The sequence below is a fragment of the Lampetra planeri genome, chromosome 15, assembly GCF_965212315.1.
Source record: "Lampetra planeri chromosome 15, kcLamPlan1.2.h2, whole genome shotgun sequence".
Lineage (NCBI taxonomy): Eukaryota > Metazoa > Chordata > Hyperoartia > Petromyzontiformes > Petromyzontidae > Lampetra > Lampetra planeri.
In genome coordinates, this window is record NC_136121.1 from 4,553,814 (window position 1) to 4,572,032 (window position 18,219).

General features: G+C 41.2%; 1 protein-coding gene across 1 annotated transcript in view; it reads right to left on the bottom strand.

Moving 5' to 3' along the window:
• LOC144722609 (relaxin receptor 1-like) overlaps nucleotides 1–18,219 on the bottom strand; it is a 320,166-nt gene that overhangs the window by 182,948 nt on the left and 118,999 nt on the right. The gene's annotated exons all lie outside the window — the stretch shown is intronic.

Consider the following 18,219-nt stretch of genomic DNA (forward strand, 5'->3'; position numbering starts at 1 on the left):
GACAAAAGCCACTGGGAAGATGACCGGAGTTTGCGTGATGGTTTATGTTCGTTAACGAGATCAGCAAGGTATTTGTGGCAAACTTTTTGCGTGGAATGAGTGTGTATAATATGCGACTAGGTGTAAGCGAGTACATTCATTGGGGAGATGGAATGATGACATCACCTTGTGTGCAGTTCCGAGGTGGATTATTACATTGCAGGATTGTGAGAGCTAATGGCAGCTTGGGGAGGCTTTCATCCAGCAGTGGATTGATAATGACTGCTGATAATTTTACATTTACAGTGTAAACCAGTGGAGGCACGGGCATTGTGTGCAAAAAATGTACCCATTGGCAAGCATGTGTACAACTGCCGAGCTTTAAGTCAAAATATTTGAAGAGCCTTCGAATGACTCGCATAGCAATTTATGACATTTCATATATATTTTGAAAGCTTACAGCATTCTATTCAGATGTCAATGAAAAGTTCCATGAATGTTGATGCCACGTGCTTATATATTTAAAAAAGTGTTATTGGATGGAGCTATTATTATAATCACCGTATTTTATCACACAAATTAGCTAATTATATCCATTCCGTGTCACCCAATTAATACGCGTCCCTCCTGTGGCTTTAGGTTTTTGCGAAAATTAAGGTTTTTGTTGAACTCGATAATTTACGTATGGGTTCGTGCAACATAATTAGTTACAACCATACTGTTATTATTATGAAAAAACTGCAGCCTGCTGTGCTGATAAGGCGGCAGATGATAGGGAGGTAAAGTCAAGGCAATCGCTCTTTGGGGATGCTAAGCCCGACGAAAGGAAGATGTGCGGAATGTGTGAGTGTGCTGCCAGTGAAATACACCCAGGGACTCATTTCCACATTTTAAAGAGACGGCTTGAGAATAATGATGACAAAGGGCATGGGTTTCAGGTAAAAATGTGTCCCGATTAGTAGTGCCCCATTGCTCATACTACGCTCCCACAGTCGTAGTTTTAAGTGAAAATTTTGTAGGATTTGGATTGTTGGTATTGTGCTTAAATGCGTCCGTATGTTTACCAGTTTCTCTGTCCGTCAAAGCCACGTGAAAGCCTTTGTGAGTTCCTGCTCAAACGAGTGTGGGATGGGTTTCATAACAAAATAGTACTGATTTTATCCACCTCAAACGATTGATGAGTAGGGTTATATAGGTTGAGTGCTCAGTCGTTGTCACTCGGTCGTTGTCTTTCCATCAGTCTTTGTGTATACATATTCCATACTGTCTGCTGAAACTTACAACTATTAAATGTAACCAAGCTGACAACTCAACGGTTAGAAATGACAAAAACCAATTCGATCTTGGTCGCAGTTCAACTTGGTTTAGATAAAGGAAAACCTACATATATAAATACAATCTTGGCTTAAAGCTTTCGTGACTGCAAGAATATAAAAATACAATCTTTAATTTTAGATGAGAATTCTCATTGTGCAGAAAAAAACTTTCCATTTAGCCTTTCTAAGAAGTATCCTGTGGTTCCATTGCCTATTTATAGGAGGCAATATTAAGCTGTTGATAACACATTCCATTCACAAGGACTCGCAGTGCTTTACACTTAATAATATTCAACCAGTATTTGAGGATATCATTAAATTATGCTTGCATAGCATCAGAACACACAAAACATCTTACTTGTGGCTGCACTGGAAAATATTATAGAGACAAAAATAACACGATTCATTGTAATATATATTAGTGTGACTTTGCTCAGACATAATGGCATGTCTTCACGTAATTGTTGGCTTGTAGGCTTTGTTTTCATTTGTAGTCAAAATGTCTTCCAACTCAAACAAGCACGGGGTGGTTCTGCTCATCTCATTTGGTGGCTCTAAGTCAGGGATACAAATCCACACTCCTATGACAGAGGGTCAGTCTATCCATGAAAAAAAACACTGTTGATATCCTTAAAATGGCACTAATTTAACAACTTCGGAGACATTGTGGTCTGTCTCCCCCCCCCCCCGACTGGGATTTGAATGCATGCGCTTCTCCGTGCGAGTTGACTACTCTAACCACATTTCCACCTTCTTGGTTCTTTCGGTAAAGTCACGTAGAAGGGAAGTAATAAAATAATAAAAAATAAAACATAATAAAACAATTCTCACGACGTTTCGGCCCCAACGCAAGCAGCCGCCCTCAGGTGAAAACCAGGTCTGTCGAGGCGACAGCGTCTGAATGAAACAGCACACGTGCTTGGAGCATATATATAAGCTGGGTTGGAAGGGGTGAAAAGGGCGCCTTGACAAAAGAACATGCATATCAAGAAGCATTTAGAATATTTATGAGAAATGCAGGTATGTGATTAGTACTACTCATGCCTGTGCATTATGCAGGATTAGCAGCATCAAATGGAATGGATATGGGAAATGCAGGTATGTGATTAGTACTACTTATGCCCGTGCATTATGCAGGATTAGCAAGATTAAAGGGAGGGGATTTGGGAAATGCAGGTATGTGAATAGTACTACTTATGCCCTTGCATTATGCAGGATTAGCAGCATCAAAGGGAGGGAATAGGGGTAGCATTAATAAAGGAAAGGAGTGTTAATAGTACGTAGCTGCAGTAACTAAAACCACCACGTAAACAACTAAAGTATAAACTACATAGTATCATCAGTATACTAAATATACTCTACAATAAGCTGAGTTACTAACAGTAAGTAATACATTACAATTCTACGTCGTAAAAAATATATAATATGCTTCCATATAAACTTTATTTTCTTACATCACACGAGTCTACACCGTACAATATACTGCCATAGACAAACCCAACATTAAATTACATACTGTATTGCTATAAACCACCCTATTATACCTTATACATTGTAATATTGCACTATGTATTATTCTACCCACCCTAATGTATATCACACTGCTGTATATTGACTATACAATTACAATACTATATATTACTTTGTGCATTGTATTAAGCATATGAATGTTATACTATTTGTTATTATACACTGTACCATTGACCGTCGTGTGAAAGATACTAAGAGGAAGCAACGAAATATGTCAATGGGTGAGTAGTGAGAGGAAACTTGCAGCGGAGCAAAGAATCCATTCCCTGCAGAGAATACAATGCCAGTGAGTGGAACGCGGTCTGAAAGTCACCGTAAACGTAAACACAATCAGTTAAGATCCGAAATGGTTTATTACGTCCTTCCAATGATTGCTAAGCGAGAATCCATCTTCTCGGTTGAAATTGTCTCTGTGTTTATATATGTGGATCGCCTCATGAACGAATCTCTCATGGTAGCCAGATGGCTTGCAGAGAACCTCTGTCTTGGAGAAGTCAATATCATGTGAGTCCACTGAATTGTCAACTGCATTAATTGATCAGACCAAACAGTTCTCGTTGAAACCTTCTGCAGCCAGGCCACCAAGATTATACAGCTTGCCAAAGATACATAAAGAAGATACGCCTCTTCGTCCCATTGTCTCTACCATCAACTCCCCCACTTACAAACTGGCTCGTTTTTTGTCTGAAATCCTACGGCCTTTCATTGGAAAAACCACCTCTTGCGGTACTAAACTCTACTGACCTGGTATCGACAATCAAGGGGATTTCCCTGTCCGCAGACGACCTGCTTGTCAGTTTTGATGTGGTTTCCTTATTCACCAAAGTTCCTGTACCTGACACCATCGCAATCATTGAAGACTTGGTTCATCAAGGACTGAATGCTGGAGTACCCCCCCTGGTGAGACACTGCTTAACCAATACATACTTCACCTGGAATGGAACTTTCTACAAGCAAACTGAGGGCACCCCAATGGGCTCCCCCCTATCTCCGGTTGTAGCCAACGTGTTCATGGAGAAATTTGAGACTGACGCCATCCAGACTGTCACTCTACGCCCGACCTTATGGAAGAGGTACGTAGATGACACTTTCTTCATCTGGCCACATGGCCGGCCTGCTCTAGACCAATTTCTCGACCACATCAATTCCATACACCCAGCCATCAGATTCACCATGGAAGTCGAAAAAGATGGCAAGCTACCCTTTTTGGATGTCCTAATTAAAAGGAGACCTGATGGTTTAATGAGCCACTCTGTCTACAGGAAAGCCACCCATACGGATGCTTACCTAAAACCGAATTCCCACCACCATTCATCCCAGAAGAATTCCCTCATCAAGACTCTATACCATAGAGTCCAATGCATATCCGACCAGGAACACATTGCCAGTGAACTCAAACACGTACGCCAAGCTCTTAAGGCTAATGGTTACTCCGACTACATAATCCGCAAAGCCATCACTCCAACCATCAAGAAGGATCCTGTTGAGGAGCCTTTCAAGACCATCACCTTACCCTACATTGCTGGGGTCACAAAAAAAAACAGATCTCCAAAATCCTGATAAAACACAAGATCCAGGTCCGATTCAACACAGTACATAAAATCCGTGATCTGGTCCCGTCTGTAAAAGATGTGGTTCCAGACATACAGTACCCTGGCGTCTACAAACTAAGTTGCCTCTGTGGTAGTAGTTACATTGGAGAAACCAAACGACATGTCTCGGACCGCATCCGTGAACATGAAGCAGACTTGAAACACGGTAGGACAAACACATCAGCCGTGGCAGATCCTGTTACAATTCAGTGGGCTCACATGATATTGACTTCTCCAAGACAGAGGTTCTCTGCAAGTCATCTGGCTACCATGAGAGATTCGTTCATGAGGCGATCCACATATACAAACACAGAGACAATTTCAACCGAGAAGATGGATTCTGGCTTAGCAATCATTGCAAGGACGTAATAAACCATTTCGGATCTTAACTGATTGTGTTCACGTTTACGGTGACTTTCAGACCGCATTCCACTCACTGGCATTCTATTCTCTGCAGGGAATGGATTCTTTGCTCCGCTGCAAGTTTCCCACCACTACACACCCATTGACATATTTCGTTGCTTCCTCTTAGTATCTTTCACACGACGGTCAATGGTACAGTGTATAATAACAAATAGTATAACATTTATATGCTTAATACAATGTACAAAGTAATATATAGTATCGTAATTGTATAGTCAATATACAGCAGTGTGATATACATTAGGGTGGGCAGAATAATACATAGTGCAATATTACAATGTATAAGGTATAGGGTGGTTTATAGCAATACAGTATATAATTTAATGTTGGGTTTGTCTATGGCAGTATATAGTACGGTGTAGACTCGTGTGATGTAAGAGAATAAAGTTTAGATGGAAGCATATTATATATTTTTTACGACGTAGAATTGTAATGTATTACTTACTGTTAGTAACTCAGCTTATTGTAGAGTATATTTAGTATACTGATGATACTATGTAGTTTATACTTTAGTTGTTTACGTGGTGGTTTTAGTTACTGCAGCTACATACTATTAACACTCCTTTCCTTTATTAATGCTACCCCTATCCCCTCCCTTTGATGCTGCTAATCCTGCATAATGCACGGGCATAAGTAGTACTATTCACATACCTGCATTTCCCATATCCCCTCCCTTTGATGTTGCTAATCCTGCATAATGCACGGGCATAAGTAGTACTAATCACATACCTGTATTTCCCATATCCCTTCCCTTTGATGCTGCTAATCCTGCATAATGCACAGGCATGAGTAGTACTAATCACATACCTGCATTTCCCATAAATATGCTAAATGCCTCTTGATATGCATATTCTTTTATCAAGGCGCCCTTTTCCACCCCTCTAACCCAGCTTATATATATATATATATGCTCCGAGCACCTGTGCTGTTTCATTCAGATGCTGTCGCCTCGACAGACCTGTTTTTCACCTGAGGACGGCTGCTTGCGTTGTGGCCGAAACGTCGTGAGAATTGTTTTATTATGTTTTATTTTTATTATTTTATTACTTCCCTTCTACGTGACTTTACCGAAAGAACCAAGAAGATGAATCCCTGCAGTCACGAAAGCTTTAAATCCACATTTCCACCCTTTTCTTTTATCTCTCTCTCTCTCCCATGGCATGAAACAAACATGTTCCTGATGACCAACAGCCGATGGCCACTGTTTAGACATATATGCACCTCGACTGTTCACAGTCAAAGACATCTGAGGATTTTCTTTTGCTCGTTGGTATCGGTCAGGTGTTTGGGGCAGCACATAATGTTCCAACATTCCAACTGTTAGAGTGTTTAACCTGTAACCTGTTATCTAGCCCTGCATTTAAGAGTAATGGAAGGTTAAGAGGTGTATCCGAATTAAACAGGCTGTATCCAAGAATCATGTCTTTAGCGATCATTCAGCACCTGGCAAGAATACAAGAAGAAGCTCGTGATCTTCTTACGGTGCTCAGTAGTGTTATGTCATGCGAATGGAACGCCAAATTCAAGTCATAGTATCTTCCCTTTCCAACAAGCTATGGTTGTGGCAGTGCTCATCTTCGTTGGGAGCCCTGAGCTGGTGTTGGGCAGGTAAACCTGTCTATTAATGACACATAAACAAAAACAATCGCTGGATTACAACCATTTTGACTTTCCACAAAGTGGAACTTATTTTATTGAGCCCAGCAGTTATAGTAGGCCGAGTGAACTTACAAACCTCTGATTGCAAGTGGAGCACCAGCCACAGCACCATTGGTTTGGGTGTCTGTATACCAGTTTCACCATCCTTGGGTTTTGTAGCTTCACTCAGTTCAAACTAATCGTCTGGATTCTAAGCCTGAAAACGTTTGAATGCAAGTACGATGATATTACATGTTTTTTTTTTGGCAGGAGGTATCTCCACCATTTTGAACACTATGTGTCTGTATCACTTCTACGAGCACAACACAGGTGATGACGTTGGTTGGTTTCCATTTTTCATTTTGAATTATTTGCTCATAACCTTACAACATTCTGTGATTGATAATGATCACTTGTCTCTATTTATGCAAATATTAAAGTGAGAATGATAGGCTTTTGATTATGGCAAGCTGAATACACAAATCATACAGTAATGTAATTGACCGCAAGATATACAGGTAGTCCTCTACTTACGATGGAGATGCGTTACGACGACCCCATCGTAAGTCAAAAATATCGTAAGTCGAAGATGGCCTAGCCTACCCAGGAGTCTTAAAGGGTGATAATTTAGCAAAACAGAGCAATTTACAGTACCGTACTGTATAAACTATATACTGTATGTATTTATTAATTACAATACTGTATTGCACAGTACAATGTAAAGTAAAAAAAGGTAAATTCTTAACCTACCTATATGAACTGCAATTTAATAGAAAGGCGGGAGACGCGTACATCCCGGCAGCGTCTCAACATATAGTATCGTACCTCGTACGCTGCTGCGTTTGCCTGCCGCGCGAAATTAAAAATATTTTACAATTTTGTCGTATCGCTATCGCCATCGTAAGATCGAAATATCGCAATTCGGGGACTATCGTAAGTCGTGGACTATCTGTATATTAATAGACCTTTGCATTTCACTCCTTGCAAATTGTCTCTTAAGCAGACCATGGGCTAAATGCCGTTTAGTCTATGTGGCCGCATGTATCTGGGGGGTAGCCTTGCAGTTGGAGACCATCTCTCAATCAACAAAGTGCCACATGGCTGTGAATGTGACATTAAAGGTACCATGGTAACATTCACAAGAGTAGACCATCATCAGCCTCCAAATGTTTACCCACTCCAGTGCTGACATAAGGACCTTTACTAACTAAAGGCTCAAGGGAGCTCCTTTAAGAGGGTATTTGGCCACCTTTTACACAATGGCCAGAGGACTTCGGAGAGGTGAGAGTACTCACACTTTACCCCACCACACAAGATCTGCCAACCAACTAACTGTGATGTGCCCATTTATTCTGCTGGGTGGACAAGACATCGGGAGGATTTAGAAAGTTGCCGTTTATCCCATCTGCGGTGCCAGGACACCAAATCGAACCGGCGACCTCTGGATTGCAAGGCCAAAGGAGCGATTGAATCGTGCTCATCTTTGTTGGTAGCCCTGTGTCATTTGTGTAAATTCCACATTGCTATGGTAGATGCCAGTCTATCCATTGGTTGATATCTGCTTACTATCCACAAAGTGATCTAAATTTTATTGGCCATATGGGTTGAGTCACGTTCCCAATTGTGAATCGTGCAACTTACCCACAGCTCCAGCCATGCATAAATATGTATATCATTTGCAAATGTTACAATTTTAGCAATGACAATGCAGTACTTATTACTCGCAGCTAGAAACAGATAAACGAAGCGAGTGATTAATTAGGCTAATATTTGCAAAAGTCCTTGTGTTACGGTGTTACAAAGAACACTATGTTTAACACGTGCTTTTATGTTTATGAGCAGAAAGTTGTGCTTCCACATTCTTCCAGAAGACTGACAAAGAACAGCATTGTATAATTTGGCAGAGTTTTACATTTTCCAAAGTTTCCAGGTAGTGTTTAACTCTAATTGCCTTCACAGGATATTGCCCCGTACGTTTGTGCATCTGTCCATGTAACGTGGCGTATGCTGCATACAAGGGAGACAAAAAAAACTGTAAAATATCACGAAAAGGCCGGCACCAGTAAGCCTGTGTCAATACTGCTAATTCAATGTGTCGTCAGATTAACATTTCGGCAGATGACATTTTATGCTTGCTTGGGGTGGGGGGAGAATGGCGGTGTCAGCAGCTTGGGTTAATGTGAGGTCAGTCAGTAGCCAACACACACACACGGGTCACGCTAAATTGCCTGAATATCATAGCTCGTGCTGTCATTTTACATTGACCTAAAATGCATTAACTTTAATAAAGTAAGCATCAAAAGTATTCAAGTAATCAGGTAAAAAAATTGTTACTGTCAAGTAATCAAGTAAAACAAATATTGGAATGATATTACATTACTCGTAAAGCACAAAGTAATTAATAATAAAATATTGATTATTTATAAAAACAAAACTTCCCAACACTCTGCACACATCATCCCATATTGCGCTAATGATTCCAGAAATGTGTCCAGAAAATACTTCTGAAACACGTATTGACACGTACAAGGGTACTGAACAGACCCACCGGAATACAAACAAGACAAAGTGCATGTTCATCATCAGTAGCAGCAACGGAACCAGCGGCCATTGACAATCCACTGCTGCCGACCCATGCCATCGCTCTTAATCACGCTTCTGTGAAGCCACAATCCGTCTCACTCCCACGTGCGGGCTCAGTCCATCGCTTTGTCTCCTTTGTGGCCATCCTCGTGGTCATCGTTTCCTCCTTTGTTTGCCATTCCATCAACAGTCTTGTCCATTGTCATCATTCCTTCTAGCGATGCATCCTCTCCGAACACGTCCGTAAGGTATATATGAACAGTCGATATGATGTCTCTGATCATGCATGTGTTCATCTTGTTGCTTTTCACTTTAATTCCAAGCACACATCTTTCTATTCTTCTTTGCACATTTTTCAGCTTTTCATATGTTTTCTTTGTCAGGATCCACGTTTCTAATCCGTATGCACTGATTGAAAACTTTTATTTCAAACATGTTAGTATCTTTCTTTTCACTATCAAGTTTGGTGTTACAAATATACTCATGCCTGCTCTAATTTGCCTCTTTTATTTCATCATCTTTATCCTGACCTGCCTTCAATAATTGCTCGAGGTATACATAATTCGTAACGTTTTACAGTTGTGTTCATCCCGTAATTATATTCTCCTGTTGTGTGTAAAAACAAACGAAAGTAAGTGTTCTAAACAGCAACACTTGACGTATAAACATGTAACTCTATGGCAATGAGTTGTCTAACCTTTTGGACGCTTGCTATTTAGACAGTGAGCATGTGCCCATTAGTTAAAATGTTAGTTTCCTTTAAGTGGACTCGAAATACAATCCAAGACTATTAGCCAAAGTAGGCATCAGTGATCTGGTAGCATGGCCTAAATTCCATGTTAAGAACATACTCGGAACGAATTTACAAAACGTTACTGCTGCATTAACATCCAATTTATAGCCTGCTTACACATATTTTCACGCCAGTGGGCTGTAACATGGCCCTAAATAGAAAAGACGGAATTTAATTAAAATATTTATAAAAATGGCAGCTGCAAAATGCTCAATGAATGTAGCATTCTAAATGTGTATTCTTCGCAAGTTATAGCAGTGAAAATACGTAATTTTCACTCTTTAAATACACGATTTAAACAAACCACAACTTGACGCTTAATTGGAGTGTATTCATGGCGAACCAAACGTGTGCCCTGCATGAAATTAACACCTCTGTTTAGATATCCCCGCCGAACATTGCCAAGCTATAACCGAGCCAGCTCCGATCTTGGATCTGTCTGTTAATTGTTTCTTCTGCAATGCTCTCGCAAGATGCGGCTACACTATTGCGAGGTTAGGTCTGCTCATTCTTCCGAGTGACGTTGGACGTTTCAGTTGTCAGTGTATTCCCTAGGTAGTGGGCCGGGGAGAGGACTAGGAAGAAGGCAATGGATCAATGTTTTTTTTAAATCACTCAAATTATCGTTATTATTATTGAGCAACAAGTGCTTTCCACCTGCATAATCGTGCAAAACTAAAACTTTTCGAAATTTTAACTATGAAACTATAAATTATATTTATTTGACCAGGTAAGGTCCAATCAGCTACAAGTGAAATTTGGAGGCAAAAACTGGAGGACCCGGAGAAAAATCCATGCAACCACAGGGAGGGAAACATGCAAACTCCAAATATACTGCAGGCGTCAGGTCGGGATTGAACCCACGACCTCCTGCATAGCAGGCAAGGTAGTTAACATCTCACAACCCTTCATGTGTTCTTCCGTAGTAGCTCAATGTGTTACGACCCCACTCCAAGATATCTAGGAGTAATCATGGACAGAAGCCCCATATACGGCTAAATTCACAATTAAATGACGCAATGCGCATCATTACCGGCCCACTAAGTTCGACACCAATTCCCTTGGTTCGCTGTTCTCGTCAACATCCTGCCACCAAATATCTGCAGAGACATCGCGCAAACTGCAAAGAAGTTTACACGTATTCTTGCCAGCGATAACCTCCCACCCATCAACCAAGACCTAAACAAAGCACCTCTCCACCGACTCAAGTCCAAATCCAACCTTCTGGGATCAAGCTATCACCATCCTAGAATCTCACTCAGATCTGGGAGAACACTGGCGAACAACAGTGGAACAATGCAGACGTCCACAATGAACCCCTCGCCATTCGAGCCCCAAACATCATCGCACTGCCTGGCTTTGACATTCCTCCTCCTCGAAGACACTGCTGGTGTAACCGTCAATCGCATGAGAACATCAGCAGACCGATGCACACCACATCTCCTCTATGAATCGAAAATTAAAGACAAGCCACAATAGTGTGACTGTGGCCAAACTATAGACCATATAGTGAACCACTGTAGTCTGCGCTCCTTCAATAGAGCAATAGCAAAACTACACACACTCTCTCTCTCCTGAAGCCCTCTCAAGGGCTAGCACACCTCAACGTTGTAATTTAGCTCCTGAACACATTGCCATCATGCGCAAGAATTGAATGAAGAAGCCAATTAGACTGAGATTAACTTGCAATTCAGAGTCACTTTTTATTCACCAAGCAGATTATAACCATGCATGAAGATGTCACAATATTCCTACTCAAACAACATTGCCTCCCTGAGCCATTTTTTTTTTCACCTACGTGACTTTACCGAAAGAACCAAAGAGTATGGATCCCTGAGCCAGTTAAGCAATGATATACACATTTTATAGAGCCTCCCTTATTCAAGAAGCAAGTTAATAAAAATTGACATAAAACAAACTATACAGTACACCTTTATTAAAAACCACGGGGTTTATATGGCCACAAAACCAGACAAACCAGACTTTTTTGATGTGGTCATCTCACAGTTATTTAATGTGTTAGATAATTACGTGTTGTCTTGACAAATCCTGTTTCCTAGTTCATTGCACTGAGAAAAAGTATTAAGACCTAAGGACTACATAATTACTGTTTAGACACTGCAGTTTGTTCACGCAACAGCTGTCGCCGATTATAGAAGGCACAAATACACTGTGAAAGCAATGTCATTATGTTACCATTATATCAAGTGCTGTATGTCAATATGGGATGCGGCAAATGATGCGGGGTTTGTTTTGATCTCGGAATAATGGACGTTAAACTAACGTTTGTGTTGTACCAAGTAAAATGCCAACGTCTTCCTGCTCATACGAGCAATGGTCAGTGCTCATCTCCACTGGTGACCCAATCCAATTGTGGAAATTCCACATTTCTATGGTTAGGGCCAAGTACACAGATTGTGCATGGCCATAAATCAAACCCAGCTTGTTAGGTTTATAACACAGTGAGCTGAACGTTATTGCATAATGACGCAAACAATAATTTTTTGCTCCTTTCATCTCTGTGATACAATATACAACAACAACCACCATTCGCCACTAAATGGCGAAGACGTCACCACGACGCTTGTGCCAGGCCATGTTGCAACTTGAGGCCACGTGAAGTGTCGAACGCCCGCTGGCAGGAGGTCACGGGGCAGACCCAGGTGCCACGGGTCGACTGACTGAGATGACCGAGATGACAATATAATATACACACACACACGCGAACACACGTAAACATATGTAGTATATCTAACACACAAAATACCAGGCAAATGTGCCACTTATGAACAGTGGAAAGGGTTTAAGTATCTTTGCCGATGGAAACTCAAACTAACCGTGAAATTCTGCCATTATATAAATCACTCCAGATAAAGTGTAAAACTGTGCAAAAGTGTAAAACTGCGCCAAACTGTGCATGGACCCTCTGTGTGCGACACATACGTTGTCCATTTTGATAGAGGTAGCATCCATTGCAGTTGCTTCGCATGTGACTGACCTACAGTATGCAGACAGGACGTGGGACATTTCTACAAATGAGCCGTGTGCAGCCTTTCCCTTTTACCTTCCCTATACCATGACCTTCAACACCCGCTATTGACAAATCTGTCCGTCCACTTTCCACCCTAATTGCTGGTTTTCTGTTTCGTAAGACATGCCCTGAAATATATTCTCTGTCGGTATTAAACAACCCCTATCTGCCCAATCGTTACAGTTGCCTTGAACGTGCACACTTTTTTCCTTAATTTTAGATCTTTTTTTTTTAATAGCCGTCAGAATGATGAACACATTAAGCAAAATGGGTCCCGCTTACCCCCTCTCCTAAAAAACACATTATTTCTCTATCGCGCATGCAATGCTCGCCACAGCCTCAGAACATTCGCTAATTTAACATACATGAGTTTTCACAATTCATTGTTCCCTTGCCAAGGCAATTAAAGGACTCTAAAGCACATCTCTCCAGCGAAAATGCGCCACAATTAGATATGCTGTTGCCGCTATGGCATTGAAACCACCCTCATGGTCATCTTCAGTCGTGTCCCGTGAGCCGTTTGCCACATTCTGCAGTGGCTGATTAAACCCTATTCAGCACGGCTCTGTGATCCATACAGGCTCTGTGATCCATACACGGGTTTCAACCGGAAGGTCAATGTCACCAAGAAACAGCCACTTATTAGGTGTTATTGCATTTATTTTTTGCTCCTTTCATCTTTGAGATCTAGAAATCTTCAATAGACTGCGTTGTACGCCAGATGTTAAACATGTGCCCTTTTCCTACTGTGTTTATTTTTTGTTATTTTCCTTATGCATAGATGTTATATTCTCAAAGTTATACTCAGATTGTGCTGTTGCGGTCATTGCACTTTGGGTAAAATTGTCATCTGCATTGGGGGCCCCCGTAGTCAGTGGAACATTGTGTCACATTGAGGAACGACCTTGGAAAAAACGCAACACAATTTATTCTGCCAACTCACATCACGGTCATTAGAAGCTGCCCCTTCAGCTGCCCCGTATATAAACACATATATTACGTCGATAGAAGTGAAAAAAATAATCTCATCAAATTATGCATCTCTGTGTGTTCAATGGCAGCATATTTGTTACGCATTTACTTATAACCAGGCAGGGTGGCACTGTGGTTAGAACGCCAATCTTTAAAGCATCTAACTTTTTTCTCGTTTGTTGTCACGATGGGGGTCTTTCGGTGCATACTTTGTGGGATTGCATGTACATTGACTTTGCAATGGTGCAGAGCATCCTGGGTAATTAAATAAATATGTGAATGGACTTCCATTCTTCTCTTCACATCACACATATTTCAGTCCAGCCTATGGGTCCACCAGACTAATGTTATCCAGCAGCATTTGTTTAAGCCATGCCTAATTCATGTATTGCCAGAAAGTCAATTCCTGCAAAAATTCTGGCAGAAAATGACCAAACTACCATTACATTCTTCATTCGAGGCCATTTCTGTAACAAATCAGCAACAAAGCGATTTTAGCCAACACATGAATCAGTACCAGTATGTTTAAGGTAGCACAACAGAGTTGGTAAATCACACTAGCATTGCTTTTTTTATTGTCAAACTTTCCACTTGCTCGGCTGCAAGGCAATCCAGGCAGTGTAGCAGGTGGGCCCGTGACACGCTACAGATTTTAGAGCGACCCCCCCCTCCCTCCGGTGTCTCGAGGGTTTCTCTTAAGTCCCTGCACTTTCTACCCACATGCAAAACGCCCAATGTAAACAAAAAAATAGTAAACGTCATGATATAGAACTCTATAAGTAAAGAGTCCTGCACTGAGACTCAGCGAGGTTTTCCTGGATAAATGAAGAACATAAGCGCATTTCTGGGAAAAAAACACTATTCCTGGCTTTGCATGCAGGATTTTCAATTATTCTATTTCAGAGCTCTGACAGGAGTATTAGCCCTCTGAACCACAAATATAGGTTTCCATTGCATTTTTATCACAAGTCTTAGCGTGGTGAACGTTGCAATGCTCTGGTAAATGCAAACTGCAGCCTGAAATCTTGCTTGAAAGAGCTCATTTTTGGATAGTGTGGCTACCAGCCCATGATCCTTGAGCAGATATTTAACTTTGCGGTACCACCTGAAGTGGCATAAATTTAGCTGTTCGGTTTTTATTGATGTGGTCAATGACAGTGAATTATGTGATAACTATTTGAAATTAGGGAGTTATGAAATAATTAATTCTTAAAATCGAGCTCTGGCCCATGAACAAAGTCCTTATCTTCAGGGCTGGGCCAAAGAGAGCGGTGGAAACTCCACATTGTGGCGACCAAGCCGCACTATGTATTGGCCCTGTCTGTCTGCCTGTAAATGCAGATCGCAATACTTATCTTCAAGATGATCCAATGCAGATTACATTTATGAGACGTTGTGTTGCTATTAGGGGACTTACCCTATTGACAACTGGACAAATTTATTAGATGGTTGACGGAAGCTCGGCAATGAATGTGAAAACTAGCGCTCAATAAGAGCCTTTCAGCGTGGCTATTAGCCACACCAGTCCAGCGCCAGGCTTAGCCACAAACGATGAATCAAAGGGAGCAGCACTGGCTCGATTCGCTGTTCAGTATTCGTGTGGCTTATTCGAGTATGGCGAAAGAGCCGACCACAAAGCCATACAATAAAAAAACAAATACAGACTGTGGCCAAATTCCACATTGATTTATTAAACTTCCCCAATCTTCAGAGCTCATTGTGAACAAATGTCTCTTGAAGTCTATAAAACGCATTACTAGCATATGTAACACCTTTGTATGATTTACAGTCTGTGTGGCACGCAGCACAGAAAGACACGGCATCCATTGCGTTGGTTAGAAGTGAGTAAATTTACGAGATTTTTTATTTTTATTTTTGAACCTTGCTTAAAGCACTGGGCATGATGCATGAAAACCAATCACGTTTTCTAGGCAGTCTCATTTAAATGAATACGCTGCATATGCATTCCTCGCAATGTGCCAGCTTCACTCGAGAGTGCATATTCAATTTCACAGTATTACTCAGCTCAAACAAGTAATTTGGCAGCTAGTCCATGGGCCCAGAGGAGCTATTTTACTTGTCAATATGGCCAAAGGTGGCATAATCTCCGTGGGTTACAATTTCTTAATGTGGCCAATAGCAGTGAATTGTATGATAACCATTTAGATTGAGTCATCAAGTAATTCACTCTCATTAGCCATGTAAATAAATTGGCACCAGTAAAGTTTGCTACCTACGCTGGTACCAATTTCAGCTCTGGCCCATGGACTAAGTGCTCATGCCCATTGCCCATCCATAAAAGGAGTTATATAAATTCCACATTCTAGTGACAGGGGTCAGTCTACCCATTGGATGATCAATGTTGACTTTCCACAGCAGTGCATATTTGAATGTCTCTGGAAGAATAAAATACTAAGGTTGGAACTCTAAGCCTCAAGGCATGAGAGTCGACATACTCTGGCCTGCTGGCTAGATAATGGGTGTGTAGCGATCCTCAGTCTTCACGATTCCATTAATTATCGCGATTTGATTCAAGAATTGCTAAATGTTTTCCGGAGCAACTGATGCCATGGTGGATATATGACGACATAAATTTCGTAGCTTATTTTATTATTTGTTGTATGACTGGCAGCTGTGTGTATTATAAGCATTGTAAAATGTAAAGTTGCAAGCATTAGAAGATTTATGAAACGCTTATGTTCAGTGAACTGTCTTTGAAGAACTCTTAAGGATTATTTAGTGGTACTGTAAGCACATTCAGAGCACGTAAATTAAACAATCAAAAAGCCAGTATGCCACGACAAAGTGATGGGATACACAAATTGCAATAATCCTCCTTTCTGATATGGTATCATATCGGATGGTGGAATCTATTTCATTTCCTGAAAGCAAGCTTATATTAATGTAGATGCAGTGGGTCATTACATTATTATTACAAAAGCCCTGCAAAATTCGTGTTTAATCCCGTAAAGATCAATCAACACACGTTCTTAAATTCGCAACGTATCCATTGAATCATGCGTGCGTAAAATAAGCAAACGTTTATTCGTTTCGTGTACGGTGTACAGAATGAATCGATGGTGACCTCTCCAGCCACTAGAGGCCGACACACTAATCACAATGCAAACCTAAAATAATTGGTTCTTCAGTGAAATCTCAGCGCTGAAATGTGGCAGGGAATCGAATGACAAGGGCAACGAAGTGTGAAGCCTCTTACCCTGCGCCTTTGGGACGTCAGAATGTCAAGCTCAGCAAACGTGAGCTTTCGCACGTTTCAATTATCCACAGCTTGCAAGTTAAAATTACACTTGAGAGGGAAATGAACTGGCATTTTCGATGCACTACACAGCAGCTTACGTAGCATGCAGCTTACATTTACTCAAATTACTTCGATATGTGCAATATAACATTTACTTGTGTGCACCCACACATGCGTGCAATGAAAGTCACGGAATGAATTAGAAATGTTTATCTAAAATCCCAGAGAAAATTTTGAGTAAGTCTAATGCTAGAATCCATATGCGTGCATTGTTAGAATCTTACAAATTGGCTTTATGTGTACGCACCTCAGGAAGGATAATCAACGCATCTTTAAGTAAATGAAAAGAGTATCCCACTGCTCAAGTGAGACATAACAGGCACTCCGATCCTGAGTCAATACAGAACATTCCATATTTAAGTTTACGTGGCAAGGGGCCAGATAATGTGAAGGACATCTCATGAAAACGTCCTACAAAGCAGTACTCAATTTGTTGAGCCCAGAGGGTTGATGGGCAGAGTCGATATTGAAGGGAATTAAAACGTGTTCGCTCCTTGTTGTGATTTGGGAACTCTCCCACCGCACCGCCTGGCCGGAATATATATTCACATATTTTGACGTAACACACACAAACTTGAGGATACTGCTCTGATGTAATTGTCAGAACACTGGATGAGCATTCCACAGGACGTCGGTTTGTTCTCCCAGGGCGACAGTTCTAACAACGGGAAAGTGTATTAAACCATCACGCCTCTGTCCAATGAGCATTATAATGTACGTATGTATGTTGAACTTCTTTTGCACTGCACCGTATGCAGTCAACCATGCTAATGTATAAATGGGTACCAAGCAGTGGAACCTTCGGGCCGCCTGCAGTGGGGTAGAGTGGAGGTAGTCCCATCTCTTCCACGATGTCTGACCAGCATGGAAGAGTGGGTCATCGATGCCCTCTAGAGCAGTGATTCTTAAACTGGGGTGCACGCCACCCCCTGGGGGTGCCAGATGCCCTTTCTGGGGGTGCGAGACATGGCCATATTTTTAGAAGGTAAATAATCGATACACAAATTAAGCACGGGCACGTAAGTACAACTACTTTGTTTCAT